This window comes from Ovis aries, chromosome 10 (assembly GCF_016772045.2).
Source record: "Ovis aries strain OAR_USU_Benz2616 breed Rambouillet chromosome 10, ARS-UI_Ramb_v3.0, whole genome shotgun sequence".
Taxonomy (NCBI): Eukaryota; Metazoa; Chordata; class Mammalia; order Artiodactyla; family Bovidae; genus Ovis; species Ovis aries.
In genome coordinates, this window is record NC_056063.1 from 32625194 (window position 1) to 32644838 (window position 19645).

General features: G+C 41.9%; 1 protein-coding gene across 3 annotated transcripts in view; it reads left to right on the forward strand.

Annotated features, from left to right (window-relative positions):
• The window catches only part of LNX2 (ligand of numb-protein X 2), an 88633-nt gene that overhangs the window by 22440 nt on the left and 46548 nt on the right, over positions 1-19645 (forward strand). The window contains exons 1-2 of one of the 3 annotated variants that reach the window (XM_060394077.1): positions 1-7409; positions 12151-18964. The exon at positions 1-7409 is cut by the window's left edge and continues 22026 nt beyond it. The exons of 1 other annotated variant lie outside the window; for it this stretch is intronic. The gene's annotated coding sequence lies outside the window, so the exon portion shown is untranslated. Of the gene's footprint in view, positions 18965-19645 lie in introns of all 3 variants that reach the window. One more of the 3 variants, XM_060394076.1, reaches the window with a different exon arrangement.

Here is a 19645-nt window from a genome sequence, read left to right on the forward strand (position 1 = left end):
GACCCTTTTGAGTTGATAAAAGATGTTCTCTTGACTATTATGCTTTTCATTGGCATGGAGAGGGTCAAAATTGGACCCTTAGTTCTCAGTAGAGACATCTTCACAGATAGAATTCCACAAACCTGGTGAATCCTTTTTATGTAAAAAGATTAGATACAACTGAATGACCTCTTGTCACAGCAGTCTTGGGCATTTGGCCTAATTCTGGACCTCCACAGTTACTTCTCCTGGGGAAGTGGGGAGGGGTGGCTTCTGGTCACAGTCACATGCCTGGCTGTGTGGGTGGTGTCCTCTGAGTGTGTGGACTTCTAGACAAAGCACTTATAGGGATAGGGAGCTTCCTGGAGTCGGAAAGGGCCATTTTCTGTGATTTCCTTCCTCTGAGATGTCTTTGTGGTCTAACCCATCCTCTCTTTGTGGTCTAACCCATCCTCTTGTAATAAACACTGCATGTGATATGTTACTGAAATCTACTGCTTTGGAGAGAGGTTAAATGCAGACATTTTCTGTTTGGTATTTGAAGGAAATAACCCTGCCGAAGAGCCTGTGAACACCGGTCTGCCCCAGCTGCACCGTGCTCCTGCCGTCGGCTTGCAGGGTGCTGCGCACTTGCTGGGAAGCCAGGGATGCCTGTCTGCCCCTGTCCCTGGGCAGGGGCTCTTTCTTTCCCTTTTTCATTGACCAGTTTCACACTTTTTTTTTTTTCATTAATCTGGAGAGTATGCATTGCTTCTTAAATAAACAAACAATTTTTATTGTATAAGTTATACATGGCCATCTTAGAAAACTTTGAAAATACGTATAGGTAAACATAAGAAAGTCAGTCACCTGTGATGTACATCTCAGTACTGCTTTTAATGTTCTACATGCTGAGTTTTAAATTATAGAAAGGATATATTAAAGTCTAACTTAGTTCATTTTTTTTGACCAGTTGGCCAATGATTTATAGTTAACTGACGTAAATGGGTATAATAGATGGCTTTAAAATTTTTAAGTAAATATTTTTAAGCGGTAATTGTAATCAGTCCCCATTCTAGCTCTCGGTAGAGAATCTGCTTGCAATGCAGGAGACCTGGGTTCGATTCCTGGGTCAGGAGGATCCCCTGGAGAAGGAAATGCAACTCACTCCAGTATTCTTGCCTGGAAAATCCCATGGACAAAGGAGCCTGGGAGGTTCCCAGTCCATGGGGTCACAAGAGTTGGGCATGACTTAGCGACTAAACCACCACCACCCCCTTAAAAGGGGGGCAGTTGCCTGAGTAGCTAAAAGAAGATGATAGTGTTTGAGGGAAAATGTTCTACAAAATCAATAATTCACTACTCAGTAATATCATTGCCATACCTTTTTATTTTCTCCTCTAACTTTGAAATTTGATATTCATAGTCTGAGCACTTGTGAATTATATTGTGTAAAGACTGACTCATCTATTGCCCTTTTCAATTATTAAGCACTCTACAGCTAGTATTTTCTATTTACATTTGAGTAGTTAATAGCATTTAATAATTAAATAATATTTTATATATGGTGCACTGTACTCACCCACATCGACCCAACTATATACATCCACCACACAGTGTTTCCTCATAGGTATTTTTGTACTTCTCCAGCCACTGCAAAATATAGCTGAAGGGACACAGTCAGCATCTAGGAAAGCAATAAGCATATGTTATTGAGCTATTTATACCATGTTCAGTTCAGTTCATCTGCTCAGTTGTGTCCAACTCTTAGCAATCCCATGAATCGCAGCACACCAGGCCTCCCTGTCCATCACCAACTCCTGGAGTTCACCCAAACTCATGTCCATCGAGTCGGTGATGCCATCCAGCCATCTCATCCTCTGTCGTCCCCTTCTCCTCCTACCCCCAATCCCTTCCAGCATCAGAGTCTTTTCCAATGAGTCAACTCTCTGCATGACGTGGCCAAAGTACTGGAGTTTCAGCTTTAGCATCATTCCTTCCAAAGAACACCCAGGACTGATCTCCTTTAGAATGGACTGGTTGGATCTCCTTGCAGTCCAAGGGACTCTCAAGAGTCTTCTCCAACACCACAGTTCAAAAGCATCATTCTTCGGTGCTCAGCTTTCTTCACAGTCCAACTCTCACATCCATACATGACCACTGGAAAAACCATAGCCTTGACTAGACAGACCTTTGTTGGCAAAGTAATGTCTGTGCTTTTGAATATGCTATCTAGGTTGGTCATAACTTTCCTTCCAAGGAGTAAGCATCTTTTAATTTCATGGCTGCAATCACCATCTGCAGTGATTTTGGAGCCCCCCAAAATAAAGTCTGACACTCTTTCTACTGTTTCCCCATTTATTTGCCATGAAGTGATGGGACCGGATGCCAGTTTTCTGAATGTTGAGCTTTAAGCCAACTTTTTCCCTCTCCTCTTTCACTTTCATCAAGAGGCTTTTTAGTTCCTCTTCACTTTCTGCCATAACGGTGGTGTCACCTGCATATCTGAGGTTATTGATATTTCTCCCGGCAGTCTTGATTCCAGCTTGTGCTTCTTCCAGCCCAGCATTTCTCGTGATGTACTTTGCATAGAAGTTAAATAAGCAGGGTGACAATATACAGCCTTGATGAACTCCTTTTCCTATTTGGAACCAGTCTGTTGTTCCATGTCCAGTTCTAACTGTTGCTTCCTGACCTGTATATAGTTTTCTCAAGAGGCAGGTCAGGTGGTCTGGAATTCCCATCTTTTTCTGAATTTTCCACAGTTTATTGTGATCCACACAGTCAAAGGCTTTGGGATAGTCAATAAAGCAGAAATAGATGGTTTTCTGGAACTCTCTTGCTTTTTCCATGATCCAACGGATGTTGGCAAATTGATCTCTGGTTCCTCTGCCTTTTCTAAAACCAGCTTGAACGTCTGGAAGTTCACGGTTCACGTATTGCTGAAGCCTGGCTTGGAGAATTTTGAGCATTACTTTACTAGCATGTGAGATGAGTGCAATTGTGCGGTAGTTTGAGCATTCTCTGGCATTGCCTTTCTTTGGGATTGGAATGAAAACTGACCTTTTCCAGTCCTGTGGCCACTGCTGAGTTTTCCAAATTTGCTGGCATATTGAGTGCAGCACTTTCACAGCATCATCGTCCAGTATTTGAAATATTAGGACATGCTTAATAACAGGAAATGATCTGAATATGAGATGGTTTGTAGTATGAAGTAAGTGTTTAGGTGAATCCATTGCTTGATTTTTTTTTTCCCAAGGAAAGTACAATTTTTGAACTTCTGTATTTCTTAAGACCTAGGAAATAAGGATAATTTTTGTTTTCTTGCAAACTAGGTTTCCTGCTAGTTAAGACTATAGGCATTCTTAAGAGTGAAGATGCATTTTGAAGTGTTATAATGAATTCTGAATATTTTTAGTACATAGGGGAAATGATATAAGGTTCCAGTAATTACAGAAAAATGTTCTGCTTAATTCATGTTTTAGTGGCTTATGTTGAACACCTATCCTAAGTTAGTTTTTTTTCCCCCTAAATGTGTTAAAGTGTGTGTATGTGTCTGTGTAATTGTTTATAAATTAATCCAGATTCGGTCAGATTGTTTCTAGAAACAGAACAGTTTCTCATATTGGACTGCTAAGCAACAGATATTTTAAAGTTAAAAAAATCCTAACTCAGTTCTCTAAACAGAGAAATTTGAAGAAAGAAGCAACAATATGTAAATTTTGGAGGAGTGGTAGGTGACTATGTCAGATAGCTATTTTATATGTACAATTTAATTCTAAAATTTCAAGAAGTGTTCTTCAACAAGACCATTAGATTTTGTTTTATTTAGAGCTAAGATTTAAGAACAGTCAAGAATTGTGGAATCTCTTGTTTCTTAGGTTGTCCTTGTTTAAATGTCTCAATGTTAGTGATAAAACCATTGAAATATTTAATGATAATTATTATCATTTCTTAAAAGTTGGAGGCCCTTATCAGGACAACAAAGCACAATACTTAAGGACAAGTTCGAGAACTGTCTTTGAGAAACCTAACAAGAATCTACATCTTGTGTTTTAAAATAGATGTTGTATAGGGACATTTTCTATAACCCTTTTTTGCAGTATGATTTGAAGTGAGTTTCATCTTCCTGTAATCTCTCGCCTTATGTTGTATCTGAAATGGTAAATCTCATAGGTAAAATCTGTAAAGTGTAAAATACTATAAAAGTAGGTTAAGGCAATGAATGGTGACTCTGCAGTGGCAAAGACCATCAAATGGTTATAGATATAATTGAGAGTAAGGGGCTCATCAAGTGAGAATGTGATTTGTTCAGCCTTTTGGATTGGCACTTACATGTCTCACAGTAAATTTGAAAGTTGGCATCTTGGTCTGTGAGTGGCTCCCTTAGGCTGTGGACAGAGTGAGGGAAGAGACTGAGCAGAGCCATAGATAGAGTTGTGTGTCCAGTTTGCGGCGCCGGAGCCATGAACTCTGCTCCCTTCCCAGACCTCACCACTGGCTGCTTTTTAATGCATGGTTCCTGATGGGTTGGAGTATCTGAATGCCCAGCCTAGAACAGATTAGCAGCAACAGATGGAGAGTTTGGGGGGTGTATTTGTATGAGGACAAGCTTTGAGGGGCATGGCAGACTAAAATTGGCTTATTTATAGCACCGTTTATGGTAATGAATTGTTAGATAAAAAGTTATGTCTACTCTATTTAAGAAGATAAGGAAATATGCATATAAGACAAAGGAGGCCTTGAGAAATTGGTGAGGGGAGTATGGTGTGGGGCGTGGAGAGGGCCACAGTCAGAGAGGAGGGGATTGAAGGAGACAGGAAGGAACCACAGCAGGAAGAACCCATCCCGTCAGAGAGGAGTTCCTAGCTCCCCAGTTGCTGGGAGCATGATGGAGTAAGGCATGTGATCAGGGAATGGTTTGCAGCAGCATCCAGCTAGAGCACTCATGTGGGGTAACAGAGACAGACAGGTCCTGTTAAAGATGCCTGGTTGCTCTCCTGAAAGTGAAGGTCGCTCAGTTGTGTCCGACTCTTTGTGACCCCATGAACTGTATAGTCCATGGAATTCTCCAGGCCAGAATACTGGAGTGGGTAGCTGTTCCCTTCGCCAGGGGATCTTCCCAACCCAGGGATCAAATCCAGGTCTCCCACATTGCAGGCAGATTCTTGACCAGCTGAGCCATCAGGGATGCCCAAGAATACTGGAGTGGGTAGCCTATCCCTGGATCTTCCCCATCCAGGAATTGAACCGGGGTCTCCTGCATTGCAGGCGGATTCTTTACCAACTGAGCTGTGAGGGAAGCCCTGATCTCTCTCCTAGAATCAGATTTTTTTCTGGAGGGGAATGATAGAATAATAGTTGTGTAAAAGATCACCTTAGTGATGGAGTGGTGAAAGGGCAGGCAGGCAGAAAATAGTGAAGAAGTCACAGGAACCTGAATTAGGACAGACATAGTGGGAATAAAAATGCTAGAGAAGATCAGGATTTGGTGGGGCAGGCAACATTTGAGGAAATTTGTTCATTCATCCCCTCTGCGTTCTTGAGATTAACCACATACTTTGTCTGTCAGGAGAGCTCCAAATGCCAGGGTTATAGAGATGAGGCTTGATTCTTGTTGTTGTTGTTTTTTAATTTTTATGTTATATTGGAGTGTAGTTGTTTAACAATGTTGTGTTAGTTTGGGGTGTACCGCATAGTGATTCAGTTATATCTATATGTGTATCTATTCTTTTTCTAATTCTTTTCTCATTTAGGTTATTACAGGATCCTGGGCAGAGTTCCCTGTGCTGTATAGTAGGCCCTTGTTGGTAATGTGTTTTAAATACAGCAGTATATACATGTCTGATTGCTGTCTTTAAAGGAATGCTTGGTCTGTAGCAAGACCCGTGCGAGCAAGTGCTTGCTTACACCTGCAGTGAGGAAGAACACGGTGACTGTAGTAATGACACACTGATGTAAGGGACAGAGTGCGTAATTATGTTCTGGTGGATCAGGAAGACCTTCGTAGCTAAGGGTCTCTTGAGCTGGCCCTTAAATGCATGGAGTTCTGCAGACCAGCAAGGTAGGCAAGGACATTCCAGGCAGAGAACAGCATGCTGAGGACAGGGGTCATGGTTCAGCCCTGCACAGAACATATGGAATTGTGTCAGGAGATGAAACTACAGGAGCCAGATCCGGAGGGCGTAGGCACCAGGTTGAGACTTTGGCTTTCATTTTGTAGAAGCAGCTGGGGCTCCAAAAGAGTACTCAGCAGGGACAGTAATATCACTGGTGCTTGGATTCCAGTGTTGTAAAGGATGATGGGAGAGGAAGAAGCCTGCAAAACCTTGAGTGACGGCTCAGGGAGCCAGTGCAGTGGATAACAGAGCAGTGGTGGGGACCAGGGGAGGGGAGGCAGGGGTGAGACATTCTGGAGGTGGAATCGATAGGAAGCTGGTGACCAGTGGAGGGGTGGAGGTTGGGGATAGGCAGTGGGTGAGAGAGACCCCGGATTCCCTGGCCCCAGTTACAGGATGCTAGGAGTCTAGAAGGGTTATTAACAACCACAGTAATAGGATCGGTTAGGGAGAAGTAATGATATGGCTTTTGAACATAAGCGTGAGTTAGATATACTAGAATTAGGACAGTTACTTATCTACTGGGAGAGAAAAATCTATTTTCATACTGCATTCCAGTTGAATTGAGTGTTATCATGTTTTAAAATAGACTACGCAAATGAGGAATATAGGGGCAAATCTTCTTCTCAGCTTTTTGTATGTGAGAGTGCTCGCTTACTCAGCTGTGTCCAGCTGTGGCCCCACGGACTGGAGCCTGTCAGGCTCCTCTGTCCATGGGATTTCCCGGGCAAGAATACTGGAGTGGGTTGCCATTTCCTCTTCCAGGGGATCTTCCTGACCCTGGGATCAAACCTGTGTCTCTTGCATCTCTTGCACTGGCAGGCAGATTCCTTACCACTGAGCCCCAGGGAAGCCCTCATCTTGTTACAGAGGAGGGGTTAAGAGTAGTGGAGGAATTTTTAAAGAGGAAAATGAATGCATTCACTTACATTAAAATTGACAACTTTTTTATGCCTGTAGACAACTAAAAGCAAACAGAAGGAAAAGTAGTTATAATAATGTGTTAAAGGATTGCTTTCTTAATATATTGTTAATATCGATTGAGAAAAATACCACTATTCAATAGGAAAAAAATGAGGCCGAGCATATAGAGGCACTTCATAGAGAAATAAGTATAATAATCATAAATTTAATTAGACTCAAAGAGATGCTAATTAAAGAAAAAGTGAGGTGTTATTTTGTATTTCAACTGTCAGATTTATAAATGTTTAAAAAATGAAATTAACCAGGATTAGGAGACTCTTGAGAGTCCCTTGGACTGCAAGGAGATCCAACCAATCCATCCTAGAGGAGATCAGTCCTGGGTGTTCATTGGAAGGACTGATGTTGAAGGTGAAACTGTAATACTTTGGCCACCTGATGTGAAGAGCTGACTCATTTGAAAAGACCCTGATGCTGGGAAAGATTGAGGGCGGGAGGAGAAGGGGATGACAGAGGATGAGATGGCTGGATGACATCCCCGACTCAATGGACATGAGTTTGGGTAAACTCTGGGAGTTGGGCGTTGGTGATGGACAGGGAGGCCTGGTGTGTTGCGGTTCATGGGGTCACAAAGAGCTGGACACGATTGAGCGACTGAACTAAAAACTGGAAAGAGTTTGGGAGAAGTTAGCATACTAGCACTGCTAGTAGGAATCAAGATTTTGTTCACCATGTTGGAGAGCAGTTTAATGAGGTGAATCAGAAGACTTTTTCTCTTGGCACAACAATTTAAATTTTTTAGAGTTTGTCTAAAAGAAAAAAAATCAGACAGCTGTCATAAAAGAGTGATATGTAGTAAGAAAACTGGAGCAAAGTGGCATAATGTAGACAGTGGAGCAAAGAGTTTCAAGGAGAGGGAAATCAGTGATGGTGCAGAGAGAGCAAACAATTCAGAACTGGGAGGTGACCACTGGAGTTGGCAGCCAGCCATGACGACCATGAGTGGAATCCGCCTCAGCAGTCGGAGCGGGTAGAGGCCCTTTGGATCAGGAAATGGAGACTGCAAGCGTGGTCATGTATTTCAGAAGTATTGGAGGTGAAATGAAGGAGGTGAAAAGGGTAGTAACTGTAGGGAGTATTTTGTTTTCATTGTTCAAGTTATTGGAACGTAAACTTCTTTTATGTGGAAGGGAAAAAATCAGAGGAGGTTGAAGAAAGATAAAATATGTGACAAAGGTTGCCAAAAAGAATGGAATATTGAGCCCAAGTGAAGGAGAAGTCTGACCCAAGAAGGAAGTAACTAGGGACATGTAGATGCAAATAATGAAGTTGTACATCTTTGTTAACTGTTGAGGGGGTCCCCAGTAGAGTCTCAGTTCCTCCCGAATACAGAATTTCCCTTTCCTATTGCACAGTTTCTCAAAACGATTGTCGGTGCTCTCATCCCTCTCTTCCAAGTGGTCTCTTGAACTCTTTCCCAGGAAGCATTTCTGGGAAATGCTTGGTCCACCAAACCCCTGTCGAGGTGACTGGTGAATGCTGTGTTGCTAAATCCCACGCTTGATTAATTCTCAGTCCTAATCTTATTTTACTTGCCTCCCGCATCTGACACAGCTAATCTTTCCGTCCTCCTTGAAATACGCTGTACATTTGGTCTGCGCGACACTCTGCCCATCTTCTGCACTGACCACGCCTGCTCGGTTTGGTTCCTTCTCCTCTCCCAGGCCTCGCCATACCGAACATGCCCATGGCTCAGTCCTCAGACCCCTTCTCTTCTACTTACACTAATCCACTCCTCTTTGGTGATCTTTCCCAGTTGAATCGCTTTCTGTACCATCTACACACTGACGCTTCCTAAATTTATATCACCAGCCCAGTCCTCTCGCTTAAACTGGACTTGTATACTTAACTGCCTACTCTGTATGTCTGCTTAGAGGTCTAACAGGCATTTCCAATAGAACCTGTTTGAATTTGGCCATACCCATTAAACCCACTCTCTTACAGACTTTCCCATGTCAGATGTATTAATTCTGTCTTTCCAGTTCAGACCAAAAGCCTTGGCATCATCCTTGACTTCTGCCGCCGGCAGCCCACACACACATTTTATTCATCAGCAAATCATAGCAGTCTGCCTTCAAAGTAGATCCAGAATTGGGTCACTTCCTACTCTCAACTGTGTGCACCCTGGTTCAGTCCACTGTCATCTCTTGCTTAGAGTATTTTAGTAGGTTCCTGCTTGGTTCTGCCTCTGGTCCTTTCAGATTATTCTCAGCACAGCAGCCAGAGCGATTCTGTGAGGATTCTAACCCAAAGGAAAAGTGAGCCTCTGTTAGGGTCTGCTGCGTTTCCTTCTCTCTGCTTGTGTCTCTCATCCACACGGGCCTCACGACTATTCCCTGGACATACCAGGCACCTTGTCAGCTCGGGCCCTTTATCCTTACTGTTAACAAGCCACGTAGTTAATATCTGGCATAGAATGTTTATGTCTATAATAAATGTTCTGTACCAGATATTAACTATGTGGCTTTCTAGTTACATCCTTGTGGCGTTAACTCAGGTGTCACCTTCATAGTGAGTTTTTCCCTGATCACCCTGTTAAAAAAGCCCTCCTTCTCCCAGTATTCATTTTGTGTGTGTGTTGTCTATCTTCTCCCCAGCCCCCACCCAAAATGTAAACTTCACAAGGGAAGGGACTTTTGTTTTTGTTCAGGGCTGAATGCCTGGCCCTAGAACAGTGCCTGGCTCTTAGAAGATTCTTAGTAACTCCTGGACAGACAGACAGACAGATAGAGGGATGGAAAGGAGGCAGGATGGGAGATTGAAAAGGAGGTTGGGATTGAAGGTTAGGGAGATAGAGATGAGTAATTAGTTTGCTTTTGAATATTTTGTTTGTTAAAGCTTCCTAGTGGAAATGTCAGAAAGGCAGATAATAACTACATAATATGTAAAACCTGGGATTTTGTTTGACTCCGTTTCTGAAACTTGGGAAGCTAATGTAATTTAGGGTGCATTGTTGATCATCCTAACACAGCACAGCCCCTTAACAGTTTCTGGCTTTATAGTACAGACATTTCCCGTCATGTGACGTAGGCAGTTGTACTTTGGAGGGTGCCTGTGACACAGCTGAGCCTGGACCACGAGTCTCATCGCATGAAGATATCCTTTTTGATTTTTCTCAGTATTAGAACTGTGTTTAACTCAAAGAACTCATTTTAATCATTTGAAACGACCTCTGGGAACACATGAGAGTCATTCTGGATACACACCAATACCAGCAAGGCTGTGGTCCCTGCGCCTGACACCGTGGCATGTCACCTGGTCCTGAGAAAGTACCAGATCTGGCCACTCAGTGATGGTCCTTTGAGTCTGGTCCAGAGTCTGGACCAGTCTGGTCTTGAGCTGATCATTCTTGTATGTATTGAATTACAACTGGATAACTGGGACAAACTGAGCATCTTAAATAGCATCTATTCTTTTAATTATCAGTGTCCCTAAATGAGCTTAGAAAGCTGGAGCATTTAAATTTCTTATATCTTGCTCACAGTTAAGATAATGAAGCCTGGGAATCTTAATTATTAGTAATACCACCACCATAAAACCTATCCTGACTGTGATTTAGTTCCACTCCATTTATTTTATTGTGTGGGCTTGATCACAGAGGAATAAGTGTCCTGCTGATTGCTTTGCATTTATTGAAGAAAGAAATGCTGAAGCGTTTGTCCTTTTTCTGTAACTTCGGATGTTTCTTTAATGGGAAAATACAAGATTAACTCTGGAGCAAAATCTGCCATCTAAAACCATGTGTTTACACTACTGACAATTACCTACACTTGTCTTAAAAAAAAAAAAAAGACAAGCTAACTGTATTAGTCCTTTAGATAGATGTACCTGCGTCTCCTAAATGGCATTTTTCTGGGAGCCAGGAAGAAGTTATTTTTGTCTTACAGCACTATAGCATCAGACGTTGTAGCACCATAAGAAACACAGGGAGATGCCCAGTTCTATATCTAGCCCTCCTCTCTTGTATATAGACTTGTCTGCAAAAAGAGAAATTTTCAGGTCAGGAGATAAGTGGCTGGTACTATAAAAATTAAACAAAATTAAAAAACAAAAAAGAAACTCAAAAAAACCTCCTGATAACCTTCGGATTTAGATCATCTTTATAGTAATTACAGCACTGGATAACAGTAAAGAAAAACGTTTGTCCTTTGGGAACAAATGTGTGCTCAAGCACATTTCTAGAGTCATGGAATGAGGGACCTGTAGGTAACTCAGAGTCTGTCTGGTGTGGCCCACTGGTCTGTAGTGAGAGAGAGGGGAAGCCTAGAGAGGAGGAGGGCTGAGCGGGACAGCCTGGTTGCTGGTCTTAGAGCCGAGCATCAGATGCTTTCCTCCTGTGACCAGTCTAGTGGAAGGAGCCCGGGCCACCCAGCATCCAGCTGTCCGCTCTTATCTGCATTGTCCCTTACAGGCCTTAATCTACTCAGAAGTTTCTGTTACAATGCCTTGTGGTCTGTGAGAGGGTTTTCTGGCAGTGTAACATTTTTAGCCTCACAGTAATCCTGTGCCATAATATAAGCAAGATACTATTTCTAACATGAGGAAGTTGAGGTTTATAAACTTCTAATTGCTGTGCCATGTTATGGTGTCACATTGCTAGTGACTAGCAGGTGGAGCCAGATTTCAAACCTGCAGCAGTGCTCTTTCTGATGCCCTTGGCTTCCTTGGATCACAGAGTTAGTGGAGGAGTTCTGATGCACATTTATAGAAATTAGGGACTGAAAAGACCTGGAAAACAAGAATTTTATCAATCACTTGAAAACAAATGTTTTCTAAACTTAGTGCAAGAAGATAAATGTTTGAAAGTTTTCACCTTTTAGAAGAAAATCAATCATTTAATTTATTAAAATGAGAACATTTGCCTTTGAATGTCATATTGTTGTTGTTCAGTTATGTCTGACTCTTTGCAACCCCATGGACTGCAGCACACCAGGCTTTCTGTCCTTTACTACCTCCTGGACTTTGCTCAAATCCTTGTCCATTGAGTTAGTCATGCTGTCTAGCCATTTTATCCTCTGTCGTCCTCTTCTCTTCCTGCCCTCAGTCTTTCCCAGCATCAGGGTCTTTTCAGTGAGTCAGCTTTTCGCATCAGGTGGCCAAAGTGTTGAGGCTCAAGCTTCAGCATCAGTCCCTTCAATGAATATTCAGGGTTGATTTCCTTTAGGATTGACTGGTTTGATCTTGCAGTTGAAGGGACTCTAAAGAGTCTTCTCCAACACCACAGTTTTAAAGCATCAATTCGTCAATGCTCAGCCTTCTTTAAGGTCTAACTCTGATATCCAGACATGATTACTGGAAAAACCATAGCTTTGACTTTATGAACCTTTATCAGGAAAGTCTCTATTTTTTAATGTACTGTCTAGGTTTGTCGTATCCTAGGAGAAAGCGTCTTTTAATTTGGTGACTGTAGTTACCATCCACAGTGATTTTTAATGCCATAATAAATAAGTATAAAACTATATCCAGCTGGTAAACATCACATGCAATAAAGCTAAACCTATGCAAACTGCTTCCCCTCATACACCCCCACCGTGTCATTTCTGTATTGTGCAACTCTCCTGAATTTGTGATGTCTTTAAGATGTTAGGCGACCATCCCAGTGAGCTGGTAGCTGTGCTGAGCTCTGCTGTGAAGCCGTCACGTGTTGTGGGAGTGTGTCTTACCTGTATGGAAATGTTTAGTTTTCCATATGGTGTGTTTCCTTTTTGAAATAGTTGTATATCAATTCTGTTTTAAAATTACTCTAAGGTAACATCATTTAATATAATTTTTAGAAGTATAACTCTGAGCCTACAGGAATTGTGTAGGTAATCGGTTTGGTTTTTGCATTAGAAAAAAAAGTTTTCATAGCTTAGTAGTTCAAAATTAGAAGAACTAACAGCAGAAGGACGTTTGAAATTTGCAAAGTCTTTGTCAGCCACAATTTAACCTCCATTTTATGCTTAGGAGACTGTTAAAGTTATCAAAGAACAATAACAGTTGTCAGGACCAGCAGATAAATACAACATATCATTAAGTATTTTATTGTGTATAAAAAGATATAAAATCATGAGAATGATGGAGCTAGATTTAAACTCTGCGTGTGTGTGTGTGTGTGTATGGTCAGTTACTCTTTAAGCATAGCTGGTAGTACACAGACAAGAAGCCAAGATACCAGAATATCTCTCTGTAATACCAGCATCTAGTAGACTCTGGATAAACATGTGGTGAATGAAAATGAATTGTGTAGTGACCTAATTACCCAGCTGGCATGGAATTCAGAGCCTAAGTTTCATAGCCTCCAGCATTTTTTCCTTAGCTTATTAATTTTCCACCTTACTAAATAGGGTACATCTAACTACAAGTAGCATCTTAAGAATTTTTAAATGGTTTTTCAGGCATTTCTACTCCATAAAAAGGAAAAGGGAGGCATATCACTGAGTGTGCTGAATCGCACTTTTATGTTGACAATGAGAGAATTATAAATTATAGACGTGGAGTTGTGGGAAACTGGTGTTTGGGTTTTTCCTCATGTCTTGCAGTAGGAAATAAATTTTAATTAATTGAAGAATAGACTTTCTGTAAGGGTCTCATAGAATATGCTAAGTACTCCGTACGTACAGAGAAATATCCAGACACACATGTTTAGGGTAGAAGGCTCTGGGGAGAGAGCTCCATTCTAGGACAGGCAGACTTCTCCAGCATGCGCTCACCTCCACATCTTGCCTTTTTCAGGTTTTGTCTTTTTAAAAAGTTGTGTTGGTTGCCGACTGGGACCTCTTCCTGTGGAAGAGGGTGTCAGAACCCTTCAGTACTCTGTGCCACGTGTCCACGTGTGACCCAGGCCACACTGTGTTCAGCGGGTCTACAAGACCAAAACTGTTTTCCCAGGAACACTAAGATGTTTCCTTCCCTTTTCACTCTCACTGTCTCTCATGAGGGTCCAGCAGAGTTTCCAGAGGAAACTTGGCAGGTGAGCTCACAGCAGATTGAAAGAAACAGACCCAAGACTCCAGATCTGCAAAATACACGCTTCATAAACAGGGCCTCCCCTCAGTGTGTCCTTTAATTTTAAAAAGTTATTTTTCATAAAAATGTTAATATGTAAAAGTTGGCTTTATTGTTTTATTAACAGATGAATAAACATAAACATTTTAATTAACTTAGTTGCATTGTCATTTCAAGAATGTTATATACATGGAATAATACAGTATGCAGCCTTCTCAGATCAGCTTCCTCACTCCGCATGATTCTCTAAGGTCCATCCAGACTGGTGTGCACGTCAGTAGCTCATTCTTCTTTACTGCTGAGCCGTGTCATGTGGCGTGTCACCTGTTGGAGAATACCTGGGTTGTTTCTGAATTGGGTCTATTACAGATAAGGCTGAACCCATTTTTGTGCAAACGTAAGTTTTTGTTTCTTTGAGATAAATGCCCAGGAGTGCAGTTGCTGGATTGCATGGTAGTTTTGGGGTTTTTTGGAAATAGCCAGACTTGTCCAGGGTAGAGAAAGGGATCCTGAGGTGTAAAAGGTTAACAACTGCTGCTTTATACAAAGGTAGCTGTGCAAGCTGATATGTAACATAGACAATACAAGAAAATTTTGTGGTATTGATATCATCAAGCCAGAAAAAAAGAGGCAATTTTTTCCTCAGACTTTTGAATATTAAAGGAAGTAATACCTTTTTCCTAGTGTGTTTATGGTCATAATGCAGGGTCTGGTATATTGACTACTTGCAGTACCACAGGTTAATACAAGATTTTCTCATATATTTACGTAGTTATATAATACGTCTCAGGACTGTACTTCAGGCTCAGTCTCAGTTTTTTTTATTGCATAGTATGTGCTAACACGTGGGAATACAAGAGAGAAAGCAGATACTGTCTTTACTCTCCAAGAGGTGAGAAGACAGCTAAAAGTGTGAAAGTGTTAGCCACTCAGTTGTGTCCGACCGTTTGCGACCCCATGGACTGTAGCCTGCCAGGCTCCTCTGTCCAAGGGATTTTCCAGGCAAGAATACTGGAGTGGGTTGTCATTTCTTCCTTCAGGGGATCTTCCTGACTCTGGTCTCCTGCATTGCAGGCAGATTCTTTACCATCTGAGTCACCAGGGAGGCCCAAAGACAGATAAACAAGCATGCAAAGGTAGTAACTAAGAGGAAGGCGTGTGTACAGAGCAGCAGGAACAGGAGGGAATGCCGTGGTCCTGAGAGCAGGAAGGAGCCTGATGGGATCTGACAGGAGGTAGAGGCAGAGCTGAGACTTAGAGAGAGGAGAGGTTTTCTCAGATGTGTCAGAGGAACCAGTGATGTGTTATGTCCTGTCCCATCCCCCTACCCACCCCAACCATACTTTGGTGCTAACTCTTAGCTTATCATCTTTTATCCTGGGCTGGATCTTCCAGGTTAGAGCCAATGAGGACCCTTTTAGCCTAAATGAAAAGTAACAGGAAGATAAATGATCTGAATAACATAGTTTAGGAGTGTGCAGATTAACTGAAAACTACCCTCCATCTGAGTTTCTAAGATATACCAGGATAGTCTTGTCTCATAAACCAGGAAGAGCAAGCATATTAATAGTGACTGGAGTTAGGTGGTAAACAGTCTTATAACTCCCTCTCCAGTGCTATTTAAATGTGTTGTAATATTCCCAGCCAGTTTAATAGCATCCATCTGTTTTCTGCAAAGAATATAATCAATCTGATTTCAGTGTTGACCATCTGGTGATGTCCACATGTAGAGTCTTCTCTTGTATTGTTGGAAGATGGTGTTTGCTATGACCAGTGCGTTCTCTTGGCAAAACTCTTTTAGCTTTTGTCCTGCTTCATTCCGCATTCCAAGGCCAAATTGCCTGTTACTCCAGGTGTTTCTTGACTTCCTGCTGTTGCATTCCAGTCCCCTATAATGAAAAGGACATCTTTTTTGGGTGTTAGTTCTAAAAGATCTTGTAGGTCTTCATAGAACTGTTCAACTTCAGCTTCTTCAGCATTACTGGTTGGGGCATAGACTTGCATTACCATGATACTGAATGGTTTGCCTTGGAAACAAACAGAGATCATTCTGTCATTTTTGACATTGCATCCAAGTACTGCATTCTGGACTCTTGTTGACTATCATGGCTACTCCATTTCTTCTAAGGGATTCCTGCCCACAGTAGTAGATATAATAGTCATCTGAATTAAATTCACCCATTCCAGTCCATTAGTTTGCTGATTCCTAGAATGTCGATGTTCACTCTTGCTATCTCCTGTTTGACCACTTCCAATTTGCCTTGATTCATGAACGTAACATTCCAGGCTCCTATGCAATATTGCTGTTTGTAGCATCGGACCTTGCTTCTATCACCAGTCACATCCATAGCTGGGTTCTGTTTTTGCTCTGGCTCCATCCCTTCATTTTTTCTGGAGTTATTTCTCCACTGATCCCCAGTAGTATACTGGGCACCTACCAACCTGGGGATTTCATCTTTCAGTGTACTATCTTTTTGCCTTTTCATACTGTTCATGGATCAAATTGCCAACATTCGCTGGATCATCGAAAAAGCAAGTGAATTCCAGAAAAACTTCTATTTCTGATTTATTGAGTATGCCAAAGCTTTTAACTGTGTGGATCACAATAAACTGTGGAAAATTCTGAAAGAGGTGGGAATACCAGACTACCTGACCTGCCTCTTGAGAAATCTGTATGCAGGTCAGGAAGAAACAATTAGAACTGGACATGAAACAAAAGACTGGCTCCAAATAGGAAAAGGAGTACGTCGAGCTTGTGTATTGTCACCCTGCTTATTTAACTTCTATGCAGAGTACATCATGAGAAACACTGGACTGGAAGAAGCGTAAGCTGGAATCAAGGTTGCCGGGAGAAATATCAATAACTTCAGATATGCAGATGACACCACCCTTATGGCAGAGAGTGAAGAGGAACTAAAAAGCCTCTTGATGAAAGTGAAAGAGGAGAGTGAAAAAGTTGGCTTAAAGCTCAACATTCAGAAAACTAGGATCATGGCATCTGGTCCCATCACTTCATGGGAAATAGATGGGGAAACAGTGGAAACAGTGTCAGACTTTGTTTTTTGGGCTCCAAAATCACTGCAGATGGTGATTGCAGCCATGAAATTAAAAGATGCTTACTTCTTAAAGTTATGACCAACCTAGATAGTATATTAAAAAGCAGAGACATTACTTTGTCAACAAAGGTCCGTCTAGTCAAGGCTGTGGTTTTTCCAGTGGTCATGTGTGGATGTGAGAGTTGGACTGTGAAGAAGGCTGAGTGCCGAAGAATTGATGCTTTTGAACTGTGGTGTTAGAGAAGACTCTTGAGAGTCCCTTGGACTGCAAGGAGATCTAACCAGTCCATCCTAAAGGAGATCAGTCCTGGGTGTTCTTTGGAAGGACTGATGCTAAAGCTGAAACTCCAATACTTTGGCCACCTGATGCGAAGAGCTGACTCATTTGAAAAGACCCTGATGCTGGGAGGGTTTGGGGGCAGGAGGAGAAGGGGACGACAGAGGATGAGATGGCTGGATGGCATCACCAACTCAATGGACATGAGTTTGGGTGAACTCCGGGAGTTGGTGATAGACAGGGAGGCCTGGTGTGCTGCGGTTCATAGGGTCGCAAAGAGTTGGACATGACTGAGCGACTGAACTGACTGATCTGTATACAGTATTCCTAGAATACTAGATACAAATAATGTAGCTTGTGAAGATACACATTTTGTGACATTTTGTCTTTATATTTTGGAGACTATTTAAAACTAGTATTTAACGTATATTTTGGAGAAGGCAATGGTATCCCACTCCAGTGCTCTTGCCTGGAAAATCCCATGAACGGAGGAGCCTGGTAGGCTGCAGTCCATGGGGTCGCTAAGAGTCAGACACGACTGAGCGACTTCACTTTCACTTTTCACTTTCATGCATTGGAGAAGGAAATGGCAACCCACTCCAGTGTTCTTGCCTGGAGAATCCCAGGGACGGGGGAGCCTGGTGGGCTTCCGTCTATAGGGTCACACAGAGTCGTACACAACTGGAGTGACTTAGCAGTAGCAGCAACTTGTATTTTAATATTCAGATTATGCTCGTAGAATATCTGAAATCAAAATTAAACATGGGCGTATGCTTCTGTATGTATAAGTGTATTTATAGCCACCTAACTAGCAGGAATGAGCAAACATTTTGTTACTCAATTGGTCACTCCACGTTTACGGAGCTTCACCCCTGTGGGAGACTCAGGTGTGCGGAGCTCACAGTTAGTCAGGGATGGCAGTGTGAGATGCTGTAAGAACCATTATCATGGGCTTGCTCCCAAAGAATTATGTCCTGGGCTGCAAGGAGAAGAGTTGGGCTGGGGGTTGGAAAAGCAAGCTCAGGCTCCCTGGTTTTCACAAAATTCATACACTAAGACTTTCATGAGATAACTTTCCTCTTTCATGTAATTACTTAATGTTATTCAGTCGCTAAGTTGTGTCCATCTCTTCGCAACGCTGTGGACTGTAGCCCACCAGGCTCCTCTGTCCATGGGGTTCTCCAGGCAAGAAGACTGGAGTGGGCAGCCATTTTCTCTTCCAGGGAATCTTCCCGCCCAGGGATTGAACCGACTTCTCCTGCACTGCAGGCAGATTCTTTACCACTGAGCCACCGGTGGTAGCCAATTACTATTGGGTTATTTTGAAACAAGAAGGAACTGGATTTATTTTCCTTCTCTCTTACTAAGTAATTATAAGTTGTGTGGCTTTGAGCAAATCATAAAATCTGTCTGAACGTTTATTCCTTTATCTTTGATAATAATAGTAAGAGCTCATATCTCTACAGCACCTATTATGTGCCTGTTTGTTCTGTGTATCACCCCTCTGAGATCGGCACCGTCACTAACCTCATTTTACTTGTGAGCAGGAAACAGCCACAGAGAAGTCCAGTCGGGCCACAGGGCTGGTAAGTGACTGAACAAGGGTTTGAACCCCTTGCAGACTGGCTCCAGGGTATATGTACTTGTAACTTTCTAGGATCTATGGTCTTGATACTCTAATCCATATTTATATGAGCATGTTAGTGATTTACCCCTGAAAAAATTTCAGGGAACATTCGTGTCATGGTACCATGGAGGCATTTTGGGGCTGGCTGTGATGGTGCAATTGTTATTTGGAATTTTGAATGGGAGCATGTTATTTTTCCTCATGAAAAGGTTTTGTGATAAAATAAAAATAAAGAACTAAAAGTTATTTAGAGATTTAGCAAATAACTAAAATATAAGTGTCTTCAGAGAAATGCTTCCTTAGTCATTACATGGGAGGTCAGAATTGCAGTATATTTTCTTGAGAAAAAATTAGTGTGAATGCTGTCACAAACCAAGAAGAGCAAGGGATATATGAATTTTCTTGCTATTTGAGTAGGAAACAAGAGTCTGTGCACATCCTGTGTTAAAATGCCTACATTGAAGTAGTCTGTTTGCCTGAGATAAATTTTGTTTCTATCCAATCTCACATGCCTTGTACTGACAAAAGTTATGGTGCGCAGAGTAAGGCCCATGAGTTACAGAATATGAGAAGTGTTTGCTGTCCGAATGCTCTCCTGGTTGTTTAAGATCACAGGCTACTATTGTTATTTTATTAACTT